The following is a 17,351-nucleotide window of genomic DNA, read 5'->3' on the forward strand; positions in this document are numbered from 1 at the left end:
GTGAAGGGTGAAAGCAAGGCAATGATTTGGTGCAGCACATTTTTTTAAATCAATAGCCAAATTGCCAAGCTCCGAGAATTTTTTGGAGTATGTAAGTTGCAGCCACAGAGTGCTAAGCCTCAATTCACATTACATCTGTAGTTTTGGTTGGTGTATACCATGGGAAAATCACCTACGTGCCCTTAGACATTAATGGGCAAATGCGTGCCAAAACTTTGGCCGATAGACTGATACGGGGCCATAATGGCCTATCTTATTTTGTATTATTGTACATGCGACTCTACGAGTCTGTTTCTTGTTACATTTTCAAAAACTGTTCAATAAAAATCTATTGAAATCAAAAGTTTGGCCGATATATGTTGAGATCCCGCAGCCGCACCTTTATTGAAAAGCACAGTCAACTACGCTTTACAATACAACTGTACAGCACAGTATACATCTTTTTTTTTTAATGACAGTCAGTTATTACATGCAGTCCTATGTAACACCACAGATAACACACTCTGATAACTATACCCACACAGGCACATATAAACACACACAGAGACACATGACACACACACATATATATATATATATATATATATATATATATATATATATATATATATATATATTATGCAGTGCACCTCCAAACTGGAGATACACTTTAAAAAGATTATTTTCATGAATTAATTGGCATGAATGGGTGCAAGTTTTATAGATGACCATATATGAAAATGTGGTGTTTCCCTTAATGGGCCGCGGAGTATATAGGGGCAGCAGAGTATATGGGGGCAGTAGAGCATATAGGGGCAGCAGAGTATATAGGGGCAGCAGAGTATATAAGGGCAGCAGAGTATATAGGGGCAGCAGAGTATACAGGGTGAGCAGAGTATATAGGGGTAGCAAAGTAGATAAGGGGCAGCAGAGTAGATAAGGGGCAGCAGAGTATATAAGGGACAGCACAGATATCTTCATTTTATCTGTTCTACTTTACCCACACACACACTTACAAAGAGACATAAACACACACACTGGAATATATGCACACACACACACACACACACACACACACTGGAATATATATACACACACACACACACTGGAATATATACACACACACACACACACACACACAGGAATATATAAACACACACTGGAATATATACACGCACACAGTGAAATATACACACACAAACACACACACACACACTGGAATATATACACACACAAACACATAGACACTTACCATCTCCCCTTGCAGACTGGATCACAGGTTTCTTGCAGGACGGGCTATGGACGGAGCTTCCTCTTTTCTTGTTCATTGGCTCCTGTTTACTCTGTGTGTGTGTAACGAGGAGCTGAGGACAGAGCAGAGCCCAGTGGTGCCCCCTACATGCTGGGAGGGTGCAGCGCCCTGTGCACTCACACAGGTCACACACCCTTAAGGCTCGCCCTGCGTACAGAAACCAGTACAGGAAAGAAAAACGGCTGCAATACATCTACAGCTGCCTAAGGAGAGATTGTCTTTTTTTTTTCTTATATAATGAATTAGTATGTAACGTTTTCAGGGGCTCTAATGGCTTTTCAAGGTCAGTGCAAGTGTATAGACAGTCATTTACTAAATACAGCAGAGGCAATGATCTTGTTCATACCGTATTTTAAAACTTTCTGGGAAAAAAGATAATACAGAAAAAAATTCTTATCTTGAATTTTGGAGTTCCCATTCAAATTCAAGTTTAATCATTTTTTTAAATTGTCTGTGTATTTTATAAGAAAAAATTGGTTGTTTTTGCCCTTTTGCTATATTGGTAAATACCAGCTGTAGGAATATGAATTAGTAAGTTCTAGCCCATGTTCTGCTCGTATTATGGAATACATTCATATTTGACCCTATCTGCAGATGAAGTCCAGGTCATAGTAAAAAAAAAAAAGAAAAAAAGTGCAGCATGATGTGAAATAAAAAAGCGGTAATTAGGTTATAGCGACCCTCCAGTATCAAGACAAAATTATAAATGTGATGGAGTATATGGAGTTATATTACCTGGTGCCCTCCAGTTTTGCCTCTTTGCCGTGGATCCGCAGATTTAGGGTCCCCTCTGTGTTGTCTTAAAATGGCCACAGCGCTTCCCAGATTGAGACTAAGATACTACCTGTGTTCTCGGATTGGACAGAACTGCTCACTTGAGTGTCTCAGATTCGTCGTCTAAGAAGCGCTGCAGCCATTTTGGGACAGCACAGATTGGACCATAAAAGCGGATCCATGGCAGACAGACATAACTGGAGGTCTTCAGATATTATCACTCCATATAGTGTTTACCATCATATATAAAATGTTGTCCTGGGACTGGAGGATTGATTTAAATTCATAACACAACTCCGAACATATATGCGATCAACCTGTAGCCCTAACTGTAATAAAAGTGTGGTCGACTCCTCTTTTCAATACAATTGTATGGTACAGTTGCATATGTCTGGCCATATATCCGTATGTGTCCAGCCTTTTCAGAGATGGTAACATTGTCTTCTATCACAGCAGTTTTAGGCGGGGTAAAAATTTAGAACAATTTATGTAAAAAAAATTAATGGGTTTTCCAGTTTTATGTAAAATTTCCTCCCTTTTTTTCAAGATTTATGATTGCTGTAAGTGAAAGGAAACATTCATGTGTTTACTCAGAGTCTAAAAAACAGTACAAACCTAAGGCCAGATTCATACGGCATTTATGTCTGTTTTTCACTGCATTTTTAGCTGTGTTTTTTGGAGTGTTTTCACAAAAATGCAATACAAAATGGAGAGTTTACTACAGTTATATCCAGTACTATAAGGAGTGTTGACATGAATATACTCGCTGGTCCTGGTTTCTGTCCTTAACCCTCATGGTGCTTTGATTCTTTCCAGAAAGTGAACTCGCAGCTCATTACCAGCAATTTAAAAGCAGTCTTCTACTTCTTAATATGTTTCTGCATTTAAAAATGTTCACAAAGCAATGCAGTAACTACTTGCCATTATGCATTAGCCGGGCGCTACGATCTTGTTCAGCTGAAGATAATGAAAGCGAAGCTTGGAGCAGCACAACAAAATGGAGATTCTTCAAGTTCAAGTGACCTGATAAAGACCTCGCGGCTCTGTGAATAGAAGTGTTCCCGCAATATTCCATTCTTCCGCGATTGCTTTATGTCATGTAAATCAGGCAGAGTATCTATTCATCTCATTGCTGAATTTTACCTTCTCACATGTAACCAGGGAAAACAAACAGAAATGAATTGGAGAGTTAGAAGGCAAAAATAAAAAATTAGGAGGAAGACTGGTGTGACTTATGCCCAATGACCAGGGACGAATCAGTTCTCATGGAAGCTCTTGGGCAAAGCATTGGGTGGGAGCTCTTCTCCCTTTTGGAGATTGCATACACAATTATATATTTCCAATAACTCCTAGTCATATCATGATAATGGATAGTGAGTTGTTATTTCTTATTTCTCATGCCATACACAGTGGCATATGATATCAACGGACCTAAAACACTTAATGACAGTGCAGAAGAAAATGAATGTGGGCCAAGGTGGTTCGGTGGCACAGCGTAACTAACAGAGAAAGAGAATGGCGGAACCAAAGAAAAACTGCTGTCTGTGAGATGAATGTGTTATATTTCTGCAGCAATACATTGTAAGAATAAAGGGGCAGATTTATTAGACTAAAGTCTTAATTTGCACCAAAATACTAGGGTACATGCCTTGTGCCAGACACTTTTTGGGCCTCACTAGACAGTCTAGAGAACAGGGTGAGACTTAGTCAAAAAAAGACCGAGCTTTAAATGTACCAAAAATATTGGTCTAAAATAAGCCAAACAAGAGGTGGCATAAGGAAGAAAAAATGATCTAACATGTATAGCAAGATGCGTCAAATTTATTATACAGCGTGCGCCACTGTGATAAATTTGGTGCATCTTCTGCCTGCCTGGTCTTGTTTTAAGCTAAGTCTAAATTCATTTTAAATGGGGGATGGTGGTGGTCCCCTCAGGTACCCAGATGGTAAATTGTATTTCCCCCCTATAATGTGGCCCTACCAATAACCAATGCAGAAGAAGTTGGATTCATTTGTAATGCAGCTTAGGACATCTAGAATTGAATTTCAATGCATATCATTACTGAAAAGAAACAACATTTCCCTAGTTCTGTTTATCATAATCCTAAAAAATGTTAGAACCTACTTATTATTTGCTCTTGGCCACTGCAGAAAATAGTCTGCCAATGCATATTAATTGCCTATACGTTTGCAATAATTCTGTCAACAGGGATGGATGGGCAGTAATGCTGACGATATACATGGGGCTATGCACCATGGAAGGGGCTCCTACATGAACTGCGGAAGGAAACAAATGACAATAATTTTAGGATAGGCCTAATATGGGTACTGCACTACATATCACACACACAGTTTTTATGCATTTTTTGGCTTGGGTTTTGGAGCAAAAGCCAGAGGTGGATTAAAAGGTGTAAAGAAAAGACTGATGCATCTCCTCTATTTTATATCCACTCCTGGCCTTTGGTTAAAAAAAAAAAAAATTGCATCGAAACTACATGTGTGAATCCAGCCTAAGGCGTTGTTCACACTGAACTCCTGGTCTCTTAAAGGGGGCAGATATAATCTCTTCAGCAGCACCATATGCATGGGCAACATACAGAGAAAGGAGGGCGGAGTTTAGTGGGGAGGGGAGGGATCTCAGAGCTGCCAGGAGGGATTTGATTGGTGATGATGTCATCCTGTAGTTCACAGGAAGTCAGACACACGGAGGAGAGTGACTTCCTGTCTACACATGAGAGCATGGTCTATTCTGGTGGTCAGAGGTTCAATGACACCAGCTGCCCATAATGAAAGGGTTCAAAATGTTTACATGCAACTGAGCTGGGAAAATACAAATGACACTGCTTGAATATTGCTGTGAGATTGCAAAAAAAAAATTAAAAAAATTGTCAGAATGATTCTTCAATTATTTCATAATGTTTTGACACTGATCAACAGAAAATACTTTTTATAGGCACTACATGTGTATATAAATATTTTTACTGTAAATGGAATGCATAATAATAAATATTCAATATATAACCCAATCCCAATTGTAATTTTGATTTGATCAATAACATGGTGTTAATGGACTTGGCAGTTAAGACTGTGGACAGAGAGATTTTTTAATGAACTCATTAATAGGAGCCCCTGTCAGATGTGTTTCTATTGTATTCCAGGATACCACATAATGCATTTGGGAAAGAGGGTTGTTAAGATTAATTGCTTTAGCTTCATTTTGTTCTCATTGACAGGAAGAGCCTACAAGGCGAGAGAGACTGCGGAGAATAGTATTTATGAAGTTATGTCACTCACTGGATTTTCACAAGTTTACTTGTGCCCCGTCCAAGAACATATGGTGCAGAGCCTGAAACATGTCACAAAACAAGGACCTTAATCACCATTTACTCCAAAAGTTATTTTGTTTTTACAATTTTTATATTGACATTCGTTTGTGATGAGAAATTATAGTTATAATATTAACCCCTTCTGGGGTTTTCCAGCTTCTCACAACTGATAAACCTATCCACCGGATAGGTCATCAGTACATGATCTGTGGGGGTCCGACACCCGGGCCCCACACAGATCAGCTGGTCCGGTGCCTCCGTGCACCCGACGTACAAGCCGGAAGCAGTTGGCTCCGGCCACGGAATAGCGGCCGAGCTGCACTGCTGCAGCCCTGCTCCTATTCAGGTGAATAGGAGCGGACCTGCAGTTCTGCAGCACGGCCGCTATGCTATGTACAGAGCCAACTGCTTCCGGGCTCCGTCCATAGCATTATGTGCCACAACATCCGGTTCCCGCAGGCCACTGGAGCGACATATCGCTTCAGGGTCCGGGTGTCGGACCCGCGCCGATGACATATTGATGACCTATTTGATGGATCTGATGGACCTATCCTGCTTGCTAAAGACCCATTTATGGCTTGAAACGTTGCAAGTGTTTTTATGCTTGGTGAATAAATCAAATACACTTCTTTGGATTATCTTGAGTGCTGCAGTTCCTTTCTTCGATTGCATATTGATTGTCTCCCTTGGACCTGGGATTCTTTTCTGCGTGCACCACCCATGTTTGGGGAGTTGTCCTTTCACACTGAAGAATTTTTTCTGGCTGTGCTGCTGTCTTCCTGAATATCTATCCAGTGGACAGGTCATCAGTTGTTGATCGGGCCTGAAAAGGCCTTAATAACCAGATACATTTTTCTGTTTTTGCCTCTCTGCATTTCAGCTGCCATAACTTTTTTATTTTTTCATTGACATGGTGCATGAGGCCTTGTTTTATGCGGTAGAAGTCGTATTTTTTGGAATATAAGCGATTCCCTGCATAGTTTTCCTTGTTTATTTTTTATCCCGTTCACTTTTCACACTAAATAACTTGTTAAATTAATACTTCAGGTTATTACGGTCGTGTAGATACCTAATATGTGTAGGGTTTTTTGTTTTCATGTAATGTAGGGGCAATAAAATATATTTTATGCAAAATAATGACACTTTATTTGGGACATTTTTTTAAAATTTATTTATTTATTTTTGTTGCTTTTTTTAAAAATCCCATTAATGGATAATTTTATTTATAACTTTATTTTTTACTTATAGTGTATTAGCGTACTCTTGTATGCTAATACATTACACTGTGTCACTTTGACACATAGTGTGCCCTAACAGCAGGCAAACTGAACAGACAGCCCTGGGGCCCTTTCTAGGTCCTCAGGGCTGACAGCAGAGGGATTCCCTGGACTTTAATCACGTTACCGGGTTTCCGATGATGAGATCAAAGCGAGGAGTTCCATTTGATCATGCCGCGGTCACGGTGATCAAAGAGTTAAACACCTAGGGTTGGAATGTTTTCCAACCCCAGCTGTATTCAGGAGTCTTCTCTAAGATCAGGAGCTGTAAGTTACAGCTCTTGCTTAGAGGATGAGCGCTCACAGCAGCGCTCATCAGCCTCTTCTACAGCGATGCCAGGAGACGTCACTGTAGACGAAGCACCTGCACCGCCTGCCGTCAAAAGACGGTGGGCGGTCATTAAGGAGTTAATGATAATTTTGAAATTGTGTATTCAGACACAAATAACTTAAAGGGGTTTTACCAAAATTCTAAATGATCACCTGTCCACAGGAAATCGCTGGGGGCCCCACCGCAGGGACTCCCACTGATTGTGAGAACAGAGGTTTCAAACCCCTGTTTCTCCTCACTGCTCAACCGCAGTGAGGAGGGCATTGAATGGAATGGTGGTCGAGCATGCGCGCTGATGCTCCATTCAAAGTCTATGGGAATGACAGAAATAGCCAATCGCACAGCGATCAGAAAATTGGCACCTATCCATTGGGTAGGTGATAATTTATGATTCTGGGAAAAGCCGAAGGGTCACATTTGATCATCTTCTGCTGTCTCATCATGATAACTTCTTCAGGGCATGTAAAGGTCATAAAGGGGGTCCCTGGCCTGGTTTCCCCCTATAAGCCAATGCCGGGAGTCACTAACATAGCAGCTTTTGTACTGGCGGACCTGGCCTATCCAAGCATCACAAGGATGGACATTCATTTGATTGGCCAAAATGTAATAATACATTTCCCTTGCATCTGCCACTGCAGGGTTAATATATGGCCAGCCGGAGCTTCTTGGGATTTCTGAAGCTGGACCTGTTCACAGTGTGCAGTCATTATTTTCTGAATCAACAATTGTCTATTCTCCAAGTCTATTTGCCATTAAGGTCTCACTGAAGGCAAGCAGATCTATTGACTTCAATGGAAAACCCACTGACAGACTTAGAGACCCAATCATTTTTGAGTCGGTGGAGTGTTGAAGCCCCCCTTGTACTAGCAACATCTTCTGACATATCTCACTGATGTCAAAAGATGATCAATGATGTTTCTTCACTTTTAACCATCTCCATCATCATCCAGGATTTTTAAAATTGGCGGCAGGGCAGGTAATTACATAGTAATTTATCAGATACTCAGCCCCTGAAGTGCCCCCCACTACAGCGCTGAAGTGCCATTCTCTGCTATTGTGGTTCCGGAAGATTCTGCAGCAGTCATGTTCTGTTCATTGGTCATATGCCGCTGCAGTCAGTAACTGGCCTCATGAAGGGCACATAAAAGCTGCCGAATCTTCCGGAACCGGAGTGGCGGAGAACGGGACCTCAGCGCTGGAACCAGGAGGGCACTTCAGGGGGTATCTGTTAGTATCTGTCAGTTTACTATGTAATTCCATCCTCTGCCCTGCTACCAATGTAAAAAATCATGGATAACAATAATTTTACAATTTACCTACTGAGTCACTGTACTGTACATAAGAGGTGTAGTAACTTTGCAGATGCATTGCCTTTTATATCTTGTACTTATCCTAACTTTCAGCCTGTGTTTTAGCCCAGAGTTGCCCTGCTGCATTATAAAAGCTCTGCTAAGCCGCTATGGATGTGTCTGTCGAAAAGCATGTCAACTGTTATCGATAACAACCTGCCAAATTGTAATCGGAACTATTATTTAGATGATACTTGATTGCTCAAAATTACTTTTTATGTAGATAAACACATGTTTATATGTATTAATAATCTATTAAGGACAACAGTCCAAAAGACCTCAAAAAAAAAAAAAAGGGGACCGCCTGACCGATACGGAGGTATATAAAGACTTTTTTCTCTCAGAATCCGTATGCATGCACTATTACTATATGTCCGTAGTATCGTGCCGTTTGGAGGTACCATATGGCGGACCAGGGAGTTCCTACAGCTCCATAGTATGGAGCCACAATGACTCTTAAACGTCTTATACAATGTGTGAATGGGAATTCATCAATTCTTAATCACTAACGTGTCCAATCTGATAAAATGCAGCAGTAAGAAAAACTGCTGCAAAACGGTCCTGCATCCATAATGTTATCAAGAAAATAGTATGGCACAATTTGACATTATTTTTAGAAATTCTAGTGAGAAAAATCTTATTTTGCAAATTAATAATAATAATAATAATAATAATAATATTGTAGCCTCAGTTAAAGTAGCGTCCTATAAACGCTGTGGCTGGATGCTGCGATTCCGTTAGCAGATAATAGATACCGTACTATAGTTTTGCTCTGTTAGATTTGGCTCCTCTTTATTTGCACAAACTAATTGAAATGTCCACTAAGCGGTGATTATCTGATAGAAACCGGTCTGATACCACGGAAAGGTAAACATGGCTTGGCTTTATTTATACCAATGTAATATATTGGCTCAGCAAAATAAACTTAAAAAGAATTAATGTACCATGCAGCATCCAATATAGCGAGATATCACCGAGGAGAGAAAAACACTTATGTCAATCGCTCTGTATTTGTAGGTGTAAACACAAAGTTCTTTTTTCTTATAAGGACCTCCACACGTAACCCCTTGATGACTGGAGGTAGTTTGCTCCTTAATGACCGCAGGGAATTTTTTAGCTTCGCCGGGGAGTCAAATATAAGCAGTCAGCATTATTTCATAAAGAAGCCAGGAATAGCTCCTTGTATAAATGGTTTAATACTTAAAGTAGGTGACACTTAGGAAATATTGAGAATAACAAACATTTCCATACTTTTTATAGTTGGCTACAAAAAGGGATTCTAGGAGATTATGGGGATTTATTGATTTAGTGCTTTTGGTTGGTTACTATATCTTTTCTAATATCTAATAATAGGGCACATGTAGTACTCACACTGGCTAATATGAGCTATAAGTGGTGTCCAGGGGGTCATTTCGGTGACCAAAGTTGTAGGAACGGGATTTGTTTACTGGTTGCTCATCCATAGACACAGCCTGCGGCCATTACCCCCAAGGTCAGGTGTTGGGGAATTCATTTTTACACAGTTATATTTGGAATTGATGGTGTAACTTGACTGGCCTGGGCCTTGCTGTAAACGCTATGGGCCCTTCACTTAACCACCAACATCACATACCACATTCACATGTGTATAGTGAGATGACTTGTCTAGCATGTTGGGCATTAAGAAGAAGTCCCTGTACAATTATACATCCTTGTTAGAATTTTGTGTTCTTGTGTAATTTAGCAGAGTAAGGCCTCATGCACACGACCGTATTTTTTCCCACCCGTAAATACTGGCGTAAATACGGGTCCGGTGTCACACGTATTCCACCCGTTTTGCACCAGTATTTACGAACCCGTGCTCGTAAATATGGGTCCGGTGTCACACGTATTCCACCCGTATTTACGAGCACGTTTTTGGCGGCAAAATAGCACTGCACTAATCGGCAGCCCCTTCTCTCTATCAGTGCAGGATAGAGAGAAGGGACAGCCTTTTCTGTAATAAAAGTTAAAGAAATTCATACTTACCCGGCCGTTGTCTTGGTGACGCGTCCCTCTCTTCACATCCAGCCCGACATCCCTGGATGACGCGGCAGTCCACAGGCTGCAGCCTGTGATTGACCTGTGATTGGCTGCAGCGATCACATGGCCTGAAACGTCATCCAGGAAGTCGAGCCGGATGTCGAGAGGGACGCGTCACCAAGGCAACGGGCGGGAGACCGGACTGGAGGAAGCAGGAAGTTGCCGGTAAGTATGAACGTCTTTTATTTTTATTTTTTACAGGTTTATACTGATCGGTAGTCACTGTCCAGGGTGCTGAAAGAGTTACTGCCGATCAGTTAACTCTTTCAGCTCCCTGGACAGTGACTATTTACTGACGTCGCTTAGCAACGCTGCCGTAATGACGGGTGCACACATGTAGCCACCCGTTATTACGAGAGCTCCATAGACTTCAATGGACTGTCCGTGCCGTTATTACGGCCAGAAATAGGACATGTTCTATCTTTTTTAACGGAACGGGCACCTTCCCGTGAGAAAACGGGAAGGCACCCGTCGCCAATAGAAGTCTATGAGCCCGTTATTACGGGTCGTGATTACGACCCGTAATAACGGGAGTTTTTACGGTCGTGTGCATGAGGCCTAAGAGCCCCCAATGGGCTGTGATTGCTTCATAGGTAACCCTATATCCAATGGATAGGACATAAATGTAATTTGCTGGTATTCCCCTATGATGTCAAAACATAGCAGCCTTGAGTTTGATGATAGTGTCCATAGGGTTTGCCAAATGGGGGAAATTTTCCATTATGGACATATGTTATTGTCAGTGATTCTCCTCCTCAGTGTCAGGGCTGCATTATAGTTCATATAGTAGGAGTTAATACACAAGTTTCTATTTAAACCTTATTTAGGGTACATTCAGATGTGGCAGCAATATACAGAACAATACAAGTTGATGGGGTTTCGGAAAACCCATTCACATTTAGCGGAAAAAAATCAGAAAGAAAGCAGAGCATGATGTGGATTTTCAAATTGGCACCATTCTCATTCTTGTGCGGAGAAGCTGCTAAATCCACAACAAAATCTGCATGTAACATATGCAGATTTTACCGCAGATCCGTTGCGGATTTGCCGTAAATTTGCAGCAATATTTGCAGTGCAAATTGTCCACCATGTCTGAATGTGCCCTTCTATGCATTGTAGCCAAGGCTAACATCTCCTGGGTATACGCCTGAGCATACTGTACTGGAGGCCCATCATACTTCACTTGTCAGATACGTAATACCCATCCCTCAGCTGCATGGGAAAAAACAGTAAAGATGTCAATCGAAGAGACCAAATTTATCAGTAGAAAAATTTAATCTAGTGCTGTAACTGCCTTCTTAGCCTGTCGGATCAATCTTCAATTCTCGTCCTAAAGCAAGTTGTGTAGTGTGTGAGACACAATTCGGTTGCAGATTAGTAGGTGAATGTATAGGGGTGAGGTTGATGGGCTCTTTGAGACTCCTAGGGGCCCACATATTCCAAATCTGGCCCTTGATGTATCTCCATTCTATAAGCACTCACATAATAATATTAACATGTCCTATACTTGACCATCTCAGGGAACAGAAGTTCTTAATATATCTGATTTCTGTAGCAGGAAGATATAGGGGGAGTGCTGCAGAGCATGAAATTATGGGTACACAAAAATATACAATTTATAGGGCTTGTCCACACATAACGGAATTCCTGCTTATTTTCAGGTTGAAAAATACGCAGCAGAATACAGTAGCAGCAAAGTGGGTGAAATTTAACAAATCTCATCCACACGCTGCGTAAAATTTCCGAGCAGAAATTCACCTGCGGTGTGAATTTTTCGTACCTAGCATGTCAATCCCTGCTGCGGAAAGTGAACTGAATTTCAGAGGAGAAGTCACCATCTCCCAGCATTGAAAAAAACGCTGCAAAATCCGCACCATTTTCTGCAGTAAAAAACGCAGGAAATGGTGTGTTTTTTCTGCCACGGAATTTCTGCTAGTTTCTGCGGAATTGCTGCAGAAATTTCCTGCAGCAATTCCGTTACATGTGGACAAGCCCTAAGTCTCTAACATGTATAAACAAAACTACAATTACTCCAATTTACCAGAGAAAAGCTTATTAAAATAAAAGGTATCTACATATTTAAATAAATGCAAATTTCAGGGCTTTTCATGGATTATATTCAGAACATTTCCATTTTATCAGTATAACATGTTAATAATTGGGGTGTAAGGTTTTGAGAAACAGAAAATTCATCTGCACAGAACATGAGTCCTGTGCGGCCCTGATTGTCATAACCAGAGGTGTTTGTTTAGTTGATTTATTATATCATAAAATCATTTCCAGGATAACATTTTATTATATGACCTTGGATGACAGGGCTGAAATGATGGTTGTAGATAGAGTTATGTATTGCATTCCCTCTCTGACCTGGAAAAAGAGGATTCAAGCCGACATCCATGATCCTCATACAATAGAAGATATATGCATGTAATATATAGTGCATGGTAGTAGTAACGCTGTTCAATATCTTGTATATTTATTGTAGGGAAGTCCGTGCATCCTTGTAAGAACATGTCTACCCTTTCTCAAGGAGCCTATTCAATTTCATCCCCCATTCCCTAATGAATTTACAGTCGCTGTGGGTAAAGATAGCAAGTTTTGTTGTCTTATTACTTAGGGGGAAAGGAACGCGGCTTGTTAACCAATGTGAATGTGTTATTGATTGCACTTGTAATGGTGCGCCAGTCCTCATGTTTTATCCGGTGTAGTTGGAGAGAAGAGATACTGTAGCTGTTTCTCTGTTTATTTGGGTATAATCGTTGAATAATGCCTCCAAACATTGTCTGAGTAATAGTCTGCTTAGAGCGCTACGCTGCTTTACTGCTATTCCGCAGACGCCGTTATCACTTCACAAGACAATCAGTGTCCTTAATGTTTTCCTAGGATTTGATTTTTTTTCTTAATCAAAGCAGAAGAACAACATGTCAGTCCATTATCCTATGCTCTTATCTAGAATATTGCTTGTACAATAGCCATCCCATAATACAATATTACCGACTGGAACTGACATTTTATTTCAATTTGTGCTCAGTAAAATTCCATCTGTTAGGAAAAAGCAGGGGACAGATGGAAAAGAGTACGACTACAGGATCTAACGTCCACGTTCACGGCCGTCGTTCTGACTTACCCCTCGACAGCCGCGGCCATGGATTTGTGAGTGCTGGCCATCATCTCCCCCCAAGGAGACGCCAGCACTCACTTCTGCTCAGCTCTGCTGTGTCCCGCGGGGTGCGCGCGCTCAAGCCGGCCTTAAAGGGCCAGCGCACACACATATAAAAAATCACCAATTGGGGGGCGTGGCCTGGCTGCTGACCGAGATGGCTGCATGAGAGGTTAGCTCCGCACCCGAGATCCTGTAAAAGCGACGACAGAGACAGCAAATTATCCTCAAAGACACGAACCAACCGTGGGAAGCAAGTGCCGACATGCCTAAGAAGAAAAAACTAACAACGAAACCGGAGAAGCTGATGGATTTCTTCTTCTCTGCAGCCTCCGAGAGAATCCAAGATGGCGCGGCCGCAGACACAGGTATAGGCCTAGTGGTGTCTGAGCTCCCGCCCGGACGCCGAGAAGCGCGGGCTGCAGCAAACATGCCGAGACGCAGTACATCAGTGCCTCCCCGTCCTCCGGTAATATTTTCTTCAAAGGAGGGGAGCCAAGAGGGAGAGGAAGAAGGAGAAGATGACACAGACTTAGCAGTGAGACGCCATTCAAGGGAGTTCTCCTCATCTGCTCCGACGTCACCATCCCCCATTAGCCAGAAAAACCACACACAACAGTTACAGCATCCGTCTGTCCTCATCAATGAGGTAAGCCACGATGTTCTTCCAGGGTTGGGGAGCTTGGAGACTACAGATATGTTCGAAAGCATTCCTACATCTGACATGGCAATTACTGACTCTAGCATGAAGCATATGCTCCAACTGTTGAGACGCTCATTGCAAAACGACATTGGACATTTGATTAATCCTCTAAATGTGGCGGTACAGGAAGTAGATCAAAGGGTTCATGTGGTGGAGTCTAAGATGGGAGAATTTGCAAGCTCACACAATAATCTGATTGATGCCCATTACCAAATGGAATCAGAAGTGCAGTTTCTCCGCACCAAAGTAGCAGATCTAGAAGATAGATCGAGGAGAAATAACATTAAATTTAGGGGTATACCTGAAAATGTAGCCCCCCAAGAGTTGGAGCAATTCATCCAAAAGTTTATACAAGTTATGCTTCCCACGTGTCGGCCATCTGATATGCTGATAGATAGAGCTCATAGAGCACCTCGCCCTAAACACTTGGAAGAATCAGTACCTAGAGATGTATTGGCTCGTATCCATTTTTATCAGACCAAAGAGAATCTAATGGCGGCAACAAGAAAGTTAGGAAGCTTACCAGAGCCATACCAGAAGCTAATGTTATTCACGGATCTATCAGCGGCAACGCTTCAGCTTCGTCGACAACTGAATCCGATCACTGCAGTTTTGAGAGAAAACAAGATTGTATATAAGTGGGGCTTTCCAGTGCGGCTGATTATATCCAATAACAACGAATTCCACATTGTTAGGAATATGGAAGAAGGGTTGGCCTTATTACGCAAATGGAACCTACAAGCAACGTTGGCGGAGTCGACACAACGACAAGGTCTGAGACCGATATCAGATGGATGGCAGTCCGTTAAACAGCGGAGAAGGGATAAGATCTGAGGATACGAAGAGAGATCTCGGGTGAACCGAGCGGCTATTTCCTGTAGACTCGGTACTCAGGGACAATGTTCTCTAAACCCGAAAGTTTGAGGTTAGCTAATATGCTAGACCTTTTTGTTTGTCTGCCCACAAGGGCATTAATCACAAAGTCATGTTTACTCATGGTTATACGGTTTTATTGTTTGTATGTTTTTCCACAAAGTCTGACAACATATTTAAGTATGCTGAGGGCATATCGCTATGTGACAGAACATCTGATGACAGGTACATATCTAAAATATATCAATCTTGTTGTGTTTCCTAATGGTACTTAAAATTCTTTCCTTAAATGTAAAAGGGCTGAATAGTCCACAAAAAAGGGCATCCTTATGGGCGGAAGCTAAAAGTTTATCATGTGATATCATATGTGCGCAAGAGACGCATCTTGTTCAGAAGGATGCATTTCGGATGAAACATCCAAATTTCAGACATGTATTTCAAGCACACTACCATTCCAAATCTAGAGGGGTACTTATTGCTATGAGAGATTCACTAGCTTTCCAAAGTATTACCGAGGTCGTGGACCCAATGGGTAGATTTGTTATACTGGTCTGCTCCATTAATAATGTGATATACACAATAGCGTCTATATATGCCCCAAATAAAGGCCAAATAAGTTTTGTTCATAAAATATTGAGAAAGGTGAATAACATCAAACAAGGGAGACTTATCATATGTGGAGATTTTAATACCGTATCAGATCCTGCGGTGGATGCAACCTCTTCTGCCAGAGGAAATGCGCCGTCCCTGGGCAGAGTACTGTGGCAGAGGGAGTTGTATGATGTGTGGAGAACACATCATACTACAGAACGAGACTATTCATTCTTCTCAGCAGCACACAAAACATATTCAAGAATAGATATGTTCGTAGTAGACAAAGAAAGTTTAGTAGTCTCTCAGGCGTCCACAATTGAAACTATTACGTGGTCGGACCATGCCGCCATTACATTGTCGTTGGAGGAGACGTACAATTCCAAGCAGACATATATTTGGAGGAGTAATTCATATATTTTAAATCACTTGAAATATAGACCTATTTTTGAAGCAGACTTGAAAGAATATTTTGAAGCAAATGTCGACTCAGTAAGTGATCCATACATCTTATGGAACGCCCATAAAGCTTTTATAAGGGGAACATTTATTAAGTTGGGACATAGAGACAAAAAAATACGGAATGAGCAGATATCTAAGCTTCTTGAAGAAATCAAACAACTGGAAGTTCTTAATAAAGCCCAACAAACAGTAACACAAGTAGCTGCCCTAGCAAATCTTAGACAGAAACTCCGCACTTCTCTCCTTTTTCGCTATCAACATAATTTAAAAAAGGTGAAAGCCAAATATTACTCCCAGAATGATAAAGCGACTAAACTCCTAGCTTCCCGAATTAAAATACAACATACTAAAAATAGAATTCCTTACCTGAAAAATAAAATGGAGAATGGAAAGTTATATAGCCCTTTAGAAATTGCTAATAGATTTAAAGACTATTATGGTATGCTTTATGACCTGCGATCAGACCCTTTTTCCTTCCCAATATTAGAAACAGATATCCAACAATTTTTGTCTAAACTAAAACTGAGCAAACTAACAGAAGATCAGCTAGTTATGTTGAATTCTCCTGTGACGAGGGAGGAGATCTCTAAAATTATCACTTCCCTTCCTGCATTTAAATCACCGGGACCAGATGGCCTGGCAAATGACTACTACAAAACATTTCAAGATATTCTTGTTCCATACATGAAAGGGATGTTTGAGAAAGCTATGGAATCGGGGTCATTTCCCAGGGAAAACCAGGAGGCTCTAATTGTAACATTGCCCAAACCAGGAAAACCTTCAGATGTTCCACAAAATTTTAGACCTATATCATTACTCAATTCGGATTTGAAAATTTATGCAAAATTGTTGGCTGTTCGATTGGCTCCTCTGATACCTAATCTGGTGAACCCTGACCAGGTCGGATTTGTTAAAAACAGACAAGCCCCGGACAATACCAGACGTATTATCAATATATTACATTATTTGGAGACGGCGGGCATACCCTCAGTGCTGGTCTCATTAGACGCTGAAAAAGCATTCGACCGCATTAACTGGATATATGCGTTCTCGGTTCTTAAACAAATGGGTTTCAGTGGGAACATATTGACAGCCATTATGGCATTATATTCGGCCCCATCAGCAAGGGTTTTTACAAATGGAACTTTATCCG

General features: G+C 41.2%; 1 long non-coding RNA gene across 1 annotated transcript in view; it reads left to right on the forward strand.

Annotated features, from left to right (window-relative positions):
* Positions 1-17,351, forward strand: part of LOC142743568 (uncharacterized) — a 52,491-nt gene that overhangs the window by 14,363 nt on the left and 20,777 nt on the right. The gene's annotated exons all lie outside the window — the stretch shown is intronic.

The sequence above is a fragment of the Rhinoderma darwinii genome, chromosome 2 (assembly GCF_050947455.1).
Source record: "Rhinoderma darwinii isolate aRhiDar2 chromosome 2, aRhiDar2.hap1, whole genome shotgun sequence".
In the NCBI taxonomy this organism is placed as follows: Eukaryota; Metazoa; Chordata; class Amphibia; order Anura; family Rhinodermatidae; genus Rhinoderma; species Rhinoderma darwinii.